Here is an 11,417-nt window from a genome sequence, read left to right on the forward strand (position 1 = left end):
GTACACACGCGTCGAAAATTGGCAGGGAATTTTCGTCCAACGTCCGATCTGTCGATTTTCGGATTGTTAGTATGGTGCTTTCGACAACCGACTCCGACTTTTCTGCAGAAAAAAATCTGATGTGCAGACTATAAAATTTTTGTTGGCCGTCAAAACACGGCTGATTTTCGTGCAGTCAGTACAGATTTCGACAGGGAAAAATCTTATGAGCAAGACTGGGCCTGCTCAGTGATGAAAGAACACAAAGAAAGCAAACCAACACATGACATCACTTCTGAAGTAGATTTTTGTTGGGCGAGAAAATTCGTGTGCAGTCTAGGCACATTCCAACCAACAAAACACCACTCTGGACAAAAGACGGACGATCGGTCGGCCGATAATCGTTGCGTATGTACGGGGCTTAAGGCTAGCTCCGAGGTTGGTCAAGCGCCTCCCCCCCCCACCCACAACCTGTCTGTCCACACAGCTGGCAAGGAGATGGTTGCATTGACAGTTGGCACTTTTCTCCATCTCCAAACCCTTGCTCACTTTCCTGGAACATTTTAGCTGTCAAGCCCACCCTCCCTTTGCACTTCTTATGGGACCACTTGTCTTGGACAAATCCTTGGAGACAGAGAATAGTGTTGTCTGTCAACACAGACATCTCCTCGCTAGCTGTGTTGTCGGACAGCCATGGAGGGAGAAGGGCTGCCTTGTCCAACCTTACACCCCATAGAAAGATGGGACCAGGTACTCCATGCACTTTGTCCCCTGGCGAGCAGAATTTATTAATAAAAATAACTTTTAATTCTCAGTTCATGATGGTAGAATGTATTTTTGTATGTTTTGCGTGTAAAGTATTTTTTTGTGTGTGTTTGAGTTTCAGTTTGAGAGCATTTTATGTATCAGAATCAACTGAGTCATGGGTACTTCCACTACCTATTAATTTGGATTTAGTTACATATTATTATCAGGAAATTCAATATTCTTAATCAGATGAAAGGGACAAGTTTGGACTTGTTCACGTTTTACCTTGCCATGACCTTGTAGCACAATAGGAAACAAAGGGGCTAGGAAATGCTATACCTACTGTATATGATATGTATATGATATATATACAGTATAAAGAAGAGTAAAATATGCAGCACACAGGACGGCTGAGGTTGGGTCCTTGCTAATGGCACAATTGGCCTCAGGGGTTTAAAGGAGTGATTAGCATAGCCCTGGCTACCACCTTAAAGTGGAACTTCACTCTCCCAATCAACATTGATTATTTTTAACCACTTCTGGACCGGAAGGATTTGCCCCCTTAATGACCAGGCCATTTTTTGCGATTCGGCACTGCGTTATTGTAATTGACAATTGCGTGGTCGTGCGACGCTGTAGATAAATAAAATTTATTTCCTTTTTTCCCACAAATAGAACTTTCTTTTGGTGGTATTTGATCACCTCTATTTTTTTTTTCATTTTTTTGCGCTATAAACAAAAAAAGAGCGACAATTCTGAAAAATAAAAAACAATATTTTTCACATTCTGCTATTTAAAAAAAAAAATGTAAAAATCTAAATTTTTTAATATTTTAGGCCAATTTGTTTTCTGCTACAAATTTATAGTAAAAATAAAAATCCCAATAAGCGTATTTTGATTGGTTTGCGCAAAAGTTATTGCGTCTACTAACTACGGAAAAGATTTATGTCATTTTTATTGTTTTTTTTTACTAGTAATGGCGGCGATCTGCAATTTTTTGTGGGACTGCGACATTGCGGCAGACGGATCGGACCCCTGACTGACATTTTTGACACTTTTGGGGGGACCAGTGACATTACTACAGTAATCAGTGCTAAAAATATGCACTGTTACTGTAATAATGGCACTGGCAGGGAAGGGGTTAACACATTGGGTGATCAAGGGGTTAAATGTAAGCCTAGGGGGTATTTACTAACTGTATGGGGGTTGGGCTTTTAAAAAAGGTCACAGAGACATGTGATCCAATATAGAAGGATCACAAGCGCTCTGTGATCATTCCAGAGAGAAGAACAGTCTGCTGTGTTTACAACAGCAGACCGTCCTTCTCTCTCAGCGGGGAGTCCCCACTGCCTAATGGGGTGGGAGCGCGCCGCCAGTGGCCCGCGCTCGCCCCCTAGCTGCAGGCGCGCGACCGACGTAGAACTACGTCGGTTCGTGCAGGAGGGCCAGCCTCAGTGCCATCTTAAGAGTCTTATAGGCCCCCCGGGCAATGCAGTTTACTGGGGCCCTGCCTACGCAATCACCCACGAGAATAAAAATGCTAATTATTGATAAGGCAATATTTATTGGTAAATCTACGTCGGTAGGGGGCGAGAGTGCACCGCCGGTGTCGCGCTCCCGCCCCCACTTGGCAGCGGGGAAGCCGATGTGTAGGTAAGGTGGCTCCAATTGCCGCCTGACACCCGCGATCGCTCCCCGCTTAGAGAGAAGGACGGTCGGCTGTTGTAAACACAGCTGACCGTTCTTCTACCTGGAATGATCACAGAGCTCCTGTGATCCTTCTATATAGAAGAAGTCCCGTCCCCATACAGTTAGAATCACTCCCCTAGGCTCACATTTAACCCCTTAATCACCCACAGGGTTAACCCCTTCCCTACCAGTGTCATTATTACAGTAACAGTGCATATTTTAGCACTGATTACTGTAGTAATGTCACTGGTCCCCCCCAAAAGTGTCAAAAATGTCAGTTAGGGGTCCATTCTGTCTGCCGCAATGTCGCAGTCCCGGTAAAAATCGCAGATCACCGCCATTACTAGGAAAAAAAAGAAATAAATAAAAATGACATAAATCTTTCCTTTAGTTTGTAGACGCGATAACTTTTGCGCAAACCAATCAAAATACACTTATTGGGCTTTTTTTTTTTTTTACCAAAAATAAGTAGCAGAAAACAAATTGGCCTAAAAGGATGAAAAAATTTAATTTTTACATTTTTTTTTTATTGGGAATGTTATATAGCAGAATGTGAAAAATATTGTTTTTTTTTTTTGTTTTTTTTTTTCAGAATTGTCGCTCTTTTTTGTATTTAGCACAATAAATAAATACCACAAAAAGAAAGCTCTATTTGTGGGAAAAAAAGGACGTCAATTTTATTTGGGTACAGCTTTGCACAACTGCGCAATTGTCAGTTAAAGTAACGCAGTGCCGAATCGCAAAATATGGCCTGGTCATTAAGGGGAGCAAATCCTTCCGGTCCAGAAGTGGTTAATATCGCTGTGAATTGCAGCAATAAGGGCATCTAATGAGTAATTCATTTTTTTCTGGCCTGATGCAGCCCACAATAACTATGCTAAGTATTTCTCCGTAGAAGTCTTTGTCAAACTGATGAATTATATGAGTTTCCACAGATTTTTTGATGTTCTTGTAGAAAGCATTCCAGCCAATTCTCATCACCATTTTGTAAACCTCCCCATCACCAACACAGCCCCATCCATAGTAGGTTCCAGTAGTTGGATCAGCTGGAAAATTGTCCACAACATGTTCAGGGAAATTAGCTGTGGGGATACGGAGCTCCCCTTGACCCTCTGCTAAATCCTCCCACTACTTTCCAGCTACAGTAATAGGGCAGAACGCCCATGATCACTTTCTTCTTAGCCGGCTCCACAGGAGCGATGTCCCGTAATACTTCCACAGGGTGACCCCCCCCCCACCAGAGAGCGCAGTCTGTCCACAGAGGGCACCGGCTAGAGGCATCATCCCGGTACAACCACTTAAAATCAGCCGACGTAGGTCTACGTCAGTTTGCGTTAAGTGGTTAAAGCGTCACATGTTAGGTATCTATTTACTCGGTGTAACATCATCTTTCATATTATACAAAAAAATCGGGCTAACTTTAGTGTTTTTTTTTTTTAATTCATTAATTCTTTAAACATTTTTTTCCCCCCAAAAAGTGTGTTTGAAAAATTGCTGCACAAAAACAATGTGACATAAAAAGTTTCAACGACCGTCATTTTATTCTCTGGGGTCTCTGCTAAAAAAAAAAAAATTTTTTTAATGTTTGGGGGTTCTGATTAATTTTCTAGCAAAAAAAAAAAAAAGATGATTTTTACATGTAGGAGAGGCGTGCCAGAATTGGCCCGGTACAGAAGCAGTTAAAATTAGGAACAAAGCCTTAATTATTTGGAGAATTTGTCTTTCAAGGGACAACTTACCTCCCAACAGTTCCTCATTTGGAGGGAAGGTCCCTCTTATGGAACCAAATCTCTCTGTCCTTCATTTTTCTGTAGATGTTCCTCTTTTTGCTCCGCTGTAAAAATAAATGTTCTTTTCAACTGCCAACGTTGTTTATATTGAACTAAACCGCTCAACCGTTCACCGTTCTTCGGATGATTGCACTGCTTAGTTTAAAAAACTAGAAGTAAAATGCATGAGCTTCAGTTGATGTAAAGCGATATTAAAGCGGAGTTCCAGCCATTTACTCACCTGTCCAACGGTCCAGCGATGTGGCCGCCGGAAGCCTCGATCCTCTCCCTCGGCGCCGGCATCACTGCTGTGGGCACCCGGCTGTTACAGTTTGCGGCTTCACAGCCGGGTACCCACTGCGCATGCGCGAGTCGCGCTGCGCGCCGTGATTGGCCGGCAATCTTCTGGGACCTCTGACGTGTCCCAGAAGATTGCAGGGAGGGAGGGGGAGAGGAGAACTTCCGCTCAGGGCGCCGCGGCGCTCCGAGCGGAAGTGGGAGCGGGTACCTGTCAAAACTAGGTACCCGCTCCCCCCCCAAAAAAATGACATGCCAAATGTGGCATGCCGGGGGGTCAGGACTCCCTAAAGCGGAAGTTCCACTTTTGGGTGGAACTCCGCTTTAACCACATCAGCTCCGGAAGATTTACCCCCCTTCATGACCAGGCCATTTTTTTGCGATACGGAACTGCGTTACTTTTACAGACAATTGCGCGGTCGCGCGACGCTGGGCCCAAAAAAAAAATTGATGTCCTTTTTTTTCCCCCACAAATAGAGCTTTCATTTTCTTTTTTCAAGTACCGATACTTTTTTCTTCGTACTCACCGATACCAATTACCGATACCAATTACCGATAACTACTGCAACTGTTTTATTTACACTTCAGCTGTCAGAAATGGTACAAACCACTGAAAAAAGTTATTTACAAATGAAACTTTTTTTTTTTTTTAATTTTGGACTTTTTTTTTTATGTGAGACATCTGAATATATGTTAACCACTTCAGCTCCGGAAGGTTTTACCCCCTTAATGACCAGGCCATTTTTTGCGATACGGCACATCTTGATGTCTTCTTTTCCCCACAAACAGAGCTTTATTTTGGTGGTATTTGATCATCTCTTCAGTTTTTTTTTTTTTTTTTTGCGCTATAAAAAAAAGACCGACAATTTTGAAAAAAAAAAAAAATTTTTTTACTTTCTGCTATAAAACATACCCAATAAAAAATTTAAAAAATCTAATTTCTTCATCAATTTAGGCCAATGTGTATTCTGCCACATGTTTTTGGTAAAAAAAATCCCAATATGTGATTGGTTTGCGCAAAAGCTATACAGTGGGGATCGAAAATTTGGGCACCCCAGGAAAAAATTTGTATTAATGTGCATTAATGGCTTGGTCTTCATACTAGCCTTGTGCTATACATTCATATCCTTTCTGGCTACTACTAAGTGATACATTGTACTTCTTATACTCTGATTTAAAATACCTACATTTTTCTATTCAGTGCTGCGTTATGAAACATGCTCAGACATTATTTACCACAAGTGTCCTCGCCTGGCTCCCCATCTCATTGCCGTGGACTCATGTTCCTTCAGCTCCCGGGTCAGACAATTAGCGCCCCCACCATATGGCAATATTGCTTTCACCAGTGAAATATGGCTCCATGTAAGTATGGTTTCCCCACTTGGGTCATACAATTGTTGAAAATCCATACTTGCTGATTCACCCCCAATATCTATTGGTTTTTGACATTACATACAAGTCTTTTATTCCTTTGACAGGTTTACCTGTATATACTCCTGATGAGTGGGCTACAGACCCACGAAACGCGTTGAGTTTTCTACTATGTTGTACATTATATTTAAGACAATTTTGGGTGTACTCTGTTCACTCCATGATATATGATTTTTTATATCAATATTGCTGTTGAAATCTTGGCATGCCATGTTTGTATTCCATCTGTTGGTCAATGCATGTCTTTGCTTATATGCTTATATGTTTTTTACTCATTAAAATCTACTTTTATGCATCAGCGACTCATGCGTCCACTTCATTTAAAGTCCGATCTGGGCCATTTTTCTCTTTCTTGCTTGATTTAGGGATGGAAGTGGATGTAATAGACAACATCAGACCATTTCCCAGTTTTTAATGTGCATAAAGAAGCCAAGGAAAGATGGAAAAATCTCCAAAATTGTAATTTTAACCTCATCGGTCCACAGAACTTGTTTCCACAATGCATCAGGCTTGTCTATATGTTCATTTGCAAAGTTCAAACGCTGATTTTTGTGGTGAGGACGTAGAAGAGGTTTTCTTCTGATGACTCTTCCATGAAGACCATATTTGTACAAATATCTCTTTATAGTGGAATAGTGTACCACAACTCCAGTGTCTGCCAGATCTTTCTGGAGGGATCGTGCAGTCAAACGTGGGTTTTGAATTGTTTTTCTCACAATCCTGCGAGCTGTTCTGTCTGATATTTTTCTTGGTCTTCCAGATCTTGCTTTAACTTCTACTGTTCCTGATGACTGTCATTTATTAATTACATTCCGAACAGAGGATACTGACATCTGAAAAACGCTTTGCTATCTTCTTATAGCCTTCTCCAGCTTTGTGAGCATCAACTATTTTCAGTTTCAGTTTTCTAGACAACTGCTTAGAAGATCCCATGGTGCTGATTGTTGGGGCAAGGTCAGATGAGTCTGGGCATTTAAAACCTTTGAGATTGACATCACCTGGTCTTCCCAGACGATGATTGGGAACAATCTATGACACTGGCAGGTCTCAGCCTTGCAAAGGGGTCAGTGCATGCTATAAATTCTGCAGGAGGCCCAAACTTTTGCAGATGCCATTTTTTTGTTTTCTGTTATTTTGAAAGTGTCAATGATGGAAATAAAATCTAACTTTTGTTGACATATTATAAGAATGTCTAATCTGTAATTTGGTGCCTTTTGGAGATTTTTCTATCTTTCCTTGGCTTCTTTATGCACATTAATACAAATTTTTACCTGGGGTGCCCAAACTTTCGATCCCCACTGTAGCGTCTACAAACTATGGAATATTTTTATGGAATTTTCATTTATTTATTTTTTACTAGTAATGGCCGTGATCAGCCCCTTATAGCGGGACTGCGACATTGCAGCGGACAAATCGGACACTTAAGCCCATACACACGTACCGATTGTCGGCCGTAAATATTCGGCCGACGACCGTTCGGGCCGATTGTAGGCTTGTTAGTATGATGCTTCCGACAGCCGACAGCGCATTTTCGGCCGAACAGAATCAGGTGTGCAGGCATTAAAATTTTTGTTGGCCGTCACCAGAACGGCCGATTGTTCGCCAGTCAGTACAGAATTCGGCCGACAAACAGCAGATAAGCAAGACTGGGCATGCTCAGAAAAGAAAAAACACACGGAAAGTTAACCATCACATGACATCACTTCTGCAGTCGGCTGTTGTTGGCCAACAAAATTCGTGTGCAGTCTTTTGCAGTTTTCAACAGACACGACAGCCCTGGACAAAAGACGGCCAATAGTTCGGCCGACGATTAGTACGTGTGTACGGGGCTTAAGTGACACTTTTTTTGGGACCAGTGACACCAATACAGTGATCAGTGCTAAAAAATAGGCATAGCTCCCAACTGTCCCGGATTTCGAGGGACTGTCCCTGATTTGGAACAAAGTCCCTCTGTCCCTCTTTCCTCCTCATTTGTCCCTCATTTTGGTCTGATCTTTATAGTTGTATGTGAAATGCACTATTTATCTTCCAAAACGTGTTTCCCAGTGCTAAACCTTTCATCCAATTTCTAAATTGCTGCATTTGTAAATTTGTAAATTTTAAAAGCCAATATAAAAGGAAAAATAGTGGTAAAAAAAAGCACTGGGTTTAAATAACTACTTTTTGGATAATTTTTCTTGAGGGGGTGTGTCCTATGCCTACATACTTTTGCTAAAAGGTGTCCCTCATTCCCATGTCAAAGCATTGGGAGGTATGAATATGCACTGTCACTGTACTAAGACACTGGTAGGAAATGGGTTAAAATCATGGGCAATCAAAGGGTTAAATGTGTTCCTAGGAAGTGCTTGCTAACTGTGGGGGAGGTGCTTTAACTGTGGGAAGACAGAGATCTGTGTTCCTGCTTAGCAGAGACACAGGACCCGTGCCTTCCCTACAAACAGAAAGGCCATTTGCCTTGTTTAGATAGGCAGACCGCCGTTCTGCCTCTCTCGGGAATGATCGGAGGGTCCTGGCAGACATCAGGTCTGCCAGATCCCGCTGATTGGCTCCCGCTATGTCCAATCACAGCCCAATGCACGCCCCATACCCGGAATCACGTACCTGTATGTTATTCTGTGCAGAGGAGCCACTGCCCTGCAGTAAATGTACGTGGGGCGGTTGGCAAGGGGTTAAGCCCAAAAGCAAACATTTATTATACTATAAAAAATATAAGTTGCGCTAAAAATGTGAAAAGTGAAAAATTTACATTCATAAAATATTCAGGTGAATATAAATAGTGTAATTGAAAAACAATAAGTGATTTTTTTGTATTGTTATTTATTATGTAAATGATTCCAATCCAGTCCACTGGCGATATGTTTAATGTCCACTCGATGGCACTATTACATATACGCGTTATCAGCAATGGAACATGATCTATTACGGCTGTGTAACCTGCTTATTGGGTTGTTTCCGGTAACGCAGAAAGGGACTGGATTGGATGAACCACTTTCACGATGTACATAAAAGTAAGGAACTGACATAGTTGACCATGTGACTCCTGATGACGTCAGACGTATGCTGACGAAACGCGTTGAGTCCGGAGCATGCGACTACGTCACTTCCGGTCTTTGGAACGCAGTTGGAACGCGGAATGGTGTTCCGGACTCAGATTACTTTGGTCGGTTGTCTTGATTTTAAATGTAAGTCGCTACTTTTTTTAATAAATGTTGATTCAAGCCTACTACACTATTAGCCTCTTCATGCTTTGTCGGCATATGTTTGGATCCTCCTGAATCTTTACCTGATATTGAGTGGATTACTTCAGGATATATAATTAATCGCTATACCCTAAGGGTTATCTGGTAAGTGGGCTGTGCATGTGGTGCTGGTGGAGGAGAGCACATACCCACTAAATCAAGGGTGTCCAACCTGCGGCCCTCCAGCCGTTGCAGAACTTCAAGTCCCATGAGGCATTGCAAGGCTGATAGTTGCAAACATGACTCCCAATGGCAGAGGGATGATGGGGCTTGTAGTTCTGCAACAGCTGGAGGGCCGCAGGTTGGACACTCATGCAATAAAATGAATGTCTTTGGATGATTTGCGAACCCACCATACTCTCCTGTGGAATTAGGCACAAAAGCACTTCTTCTTGGATACAGGCACTATTATTCACATTGGACTTATATATATATATATATATCTATAACACTGATTTCTTTTCACAAAATATTTTGATCTATTGTGTATTGTCTGAACGTTGTCTCCTTTATTTTATTAGTCCAAAGCTTACCAGAACAACCTGACCTCAAGGGTCAACAGTGCTTGTAAAAATCAAAGCCAGGGCATCCAACTCCAATAGGGATCACAGGGCGCTCATCTTTAAACATCCATCCAGAGCTCACTTGGCAACAAGATAAGGATTCCCCATACAATGCAACAGAAGAGGCGCAATAGTGTAAAACCGTCAATTTATTTTAAAATAACATACAATATTGCACTTACATAGGCAGTTGAAACAAAGCATAAAAATGCCGGCTGGCTACAGCTGCACACCCATCCTTCTGGGATCATATGAGCGCAGTGACGTCAGCACGTCACTGATCCAACGCATTTAGTCACAGATGACATCATCCTGGGGCATTTATTATATCACAGCTTATTAATCCTAAAATGTGATGGCTGCATTCATTTTCATTTTTAGGCTTGCTTTCTTATATTTTCCACTGGTGATCCAGCCAGTAAGGCTGCTGTTTTTCCTGCCGATGTAACAGTTAGAGCAAGGTTTCTCAAATAGGGTTCCATGGAAACCTAGGGTTTCTCCAGAGGTTGCTAGGGGTTCCTTGAGCACTGAGAACTTTCTGTCTTTTAGGTATGTTTCCAGTGATGCAATGATCCCCTTAGCTCTCTGTAATGGGGTAATTCTTCCTAATGACCATAAGTATAAGGAGAATTCTTCCCACTGACCGTCACACCAATGTATCATGAGTTATAGAGATTGTCATTTTAAGCAGGGGTTCCCTGTGATTGTAAAGTTATTTTTAAGGGTTCCTTTGTATTGAAAAGGTTGATTTAGAGCAGGAAAAAGGTTTTAGATACGTAAATGTTGGTAATAAATAGTTTGTCTCATCCCTCTAACTCAGGGGTCTCAAACTGGTGGCCCCTCCAGCTGTTGCAGAACTAAAAGTCCCATGAGGCATTGCAAGGCTGACAGTTACAAGCATGACTCCCATAAGCAGAGGCATGATGGGACTTGTAGTTCCGCAACAACTGGAGGGCCACCAGTTTGAGACAGCTGAGTTAGAGGGATGAGACAAACTATTATATTAAGAGACTGCAGACATGGTACAAGAGATGGTCAGAGACTGCAGACATGATACAAGAGATGGTCAGAGATTGCAGGCATTATACCAGAGATGGTCAGACACTGTGGACATAATACAAGAGATGGTCAGAGATTGCAGGTATGATACAAGAGATGGTCAGAGACTGCAAACATAATACAATAGATGGTCACAGACTGCAGACATGATGCAAGAGATGGTCAGAGACTGCAGACATGATATAATAGATGGTCAGAGACTGCAGACATGATACAAGCAATGGTCCAAGACTGCAGACATAATACAAGAGATGGTCAGAGACTGCAGACATGATATAAGAGATGGTCAGACACTGCAGACATGATATAAGAAGTGGTCAGAGACTGCAGACATGATACAAGTGATGGTCAGAGACTAAAGACATGATATAAGAAGTGGTCAAAGACTGCAGACATGATACAAGTGATGGTCAGAGACTGCAGACATGATATAAGAGATGGTCGGAGACTGCAGACATGATATAAGAGATGGTCAGAGACTGCAGACATGATATAAGAGATGGTCAGAGACTGCAGACATGATATAAGATATGGTCAGACACTGCAGACATGATATAAGAAGTGGTCAGAGACTGCGAACATGATACAGGAGATGGCCAGGGACTGCAGACATGATACAGGAGACGACCAGAAGCTGCAGACAT

The 11,417-nt window shown here is 42.0% G+C and overlaps 1 pseudogene across 1 annotated transcript; it reads right to left on the reverse strand.

The window, feature by feature from the left end:
• Positions 1-3,173: 3,173 nt before the first annotated feature.
• On the reverse strand, positions 3,174-4,172 carry LOC309568985 (riboflavin kinase-like; annotated as a pseudogene). The gene is made up of 2 exons: positions 4,155-4,172; positions 3,174-3,686 (listed from the first exon to the last, which is right to left on the reverse strand). The product of its transcript is annotated as a riboflavin kinase-like (transcript).
• Positions 4,173-11,417: the final 7,245 nt, after the last annotated feature.

The sequence above is a fragment of the Pelophylax lessonae genome (genome assembly GCF_965119305.1).
Source record: "Pelophylax lessonae genome assembly, chromosome: 12".
NCBI lineage: Eukaryota > Metazoa > Chordata > Amphibia > Anura > Ranidae > Pelophylax > Pelophylax lessonae.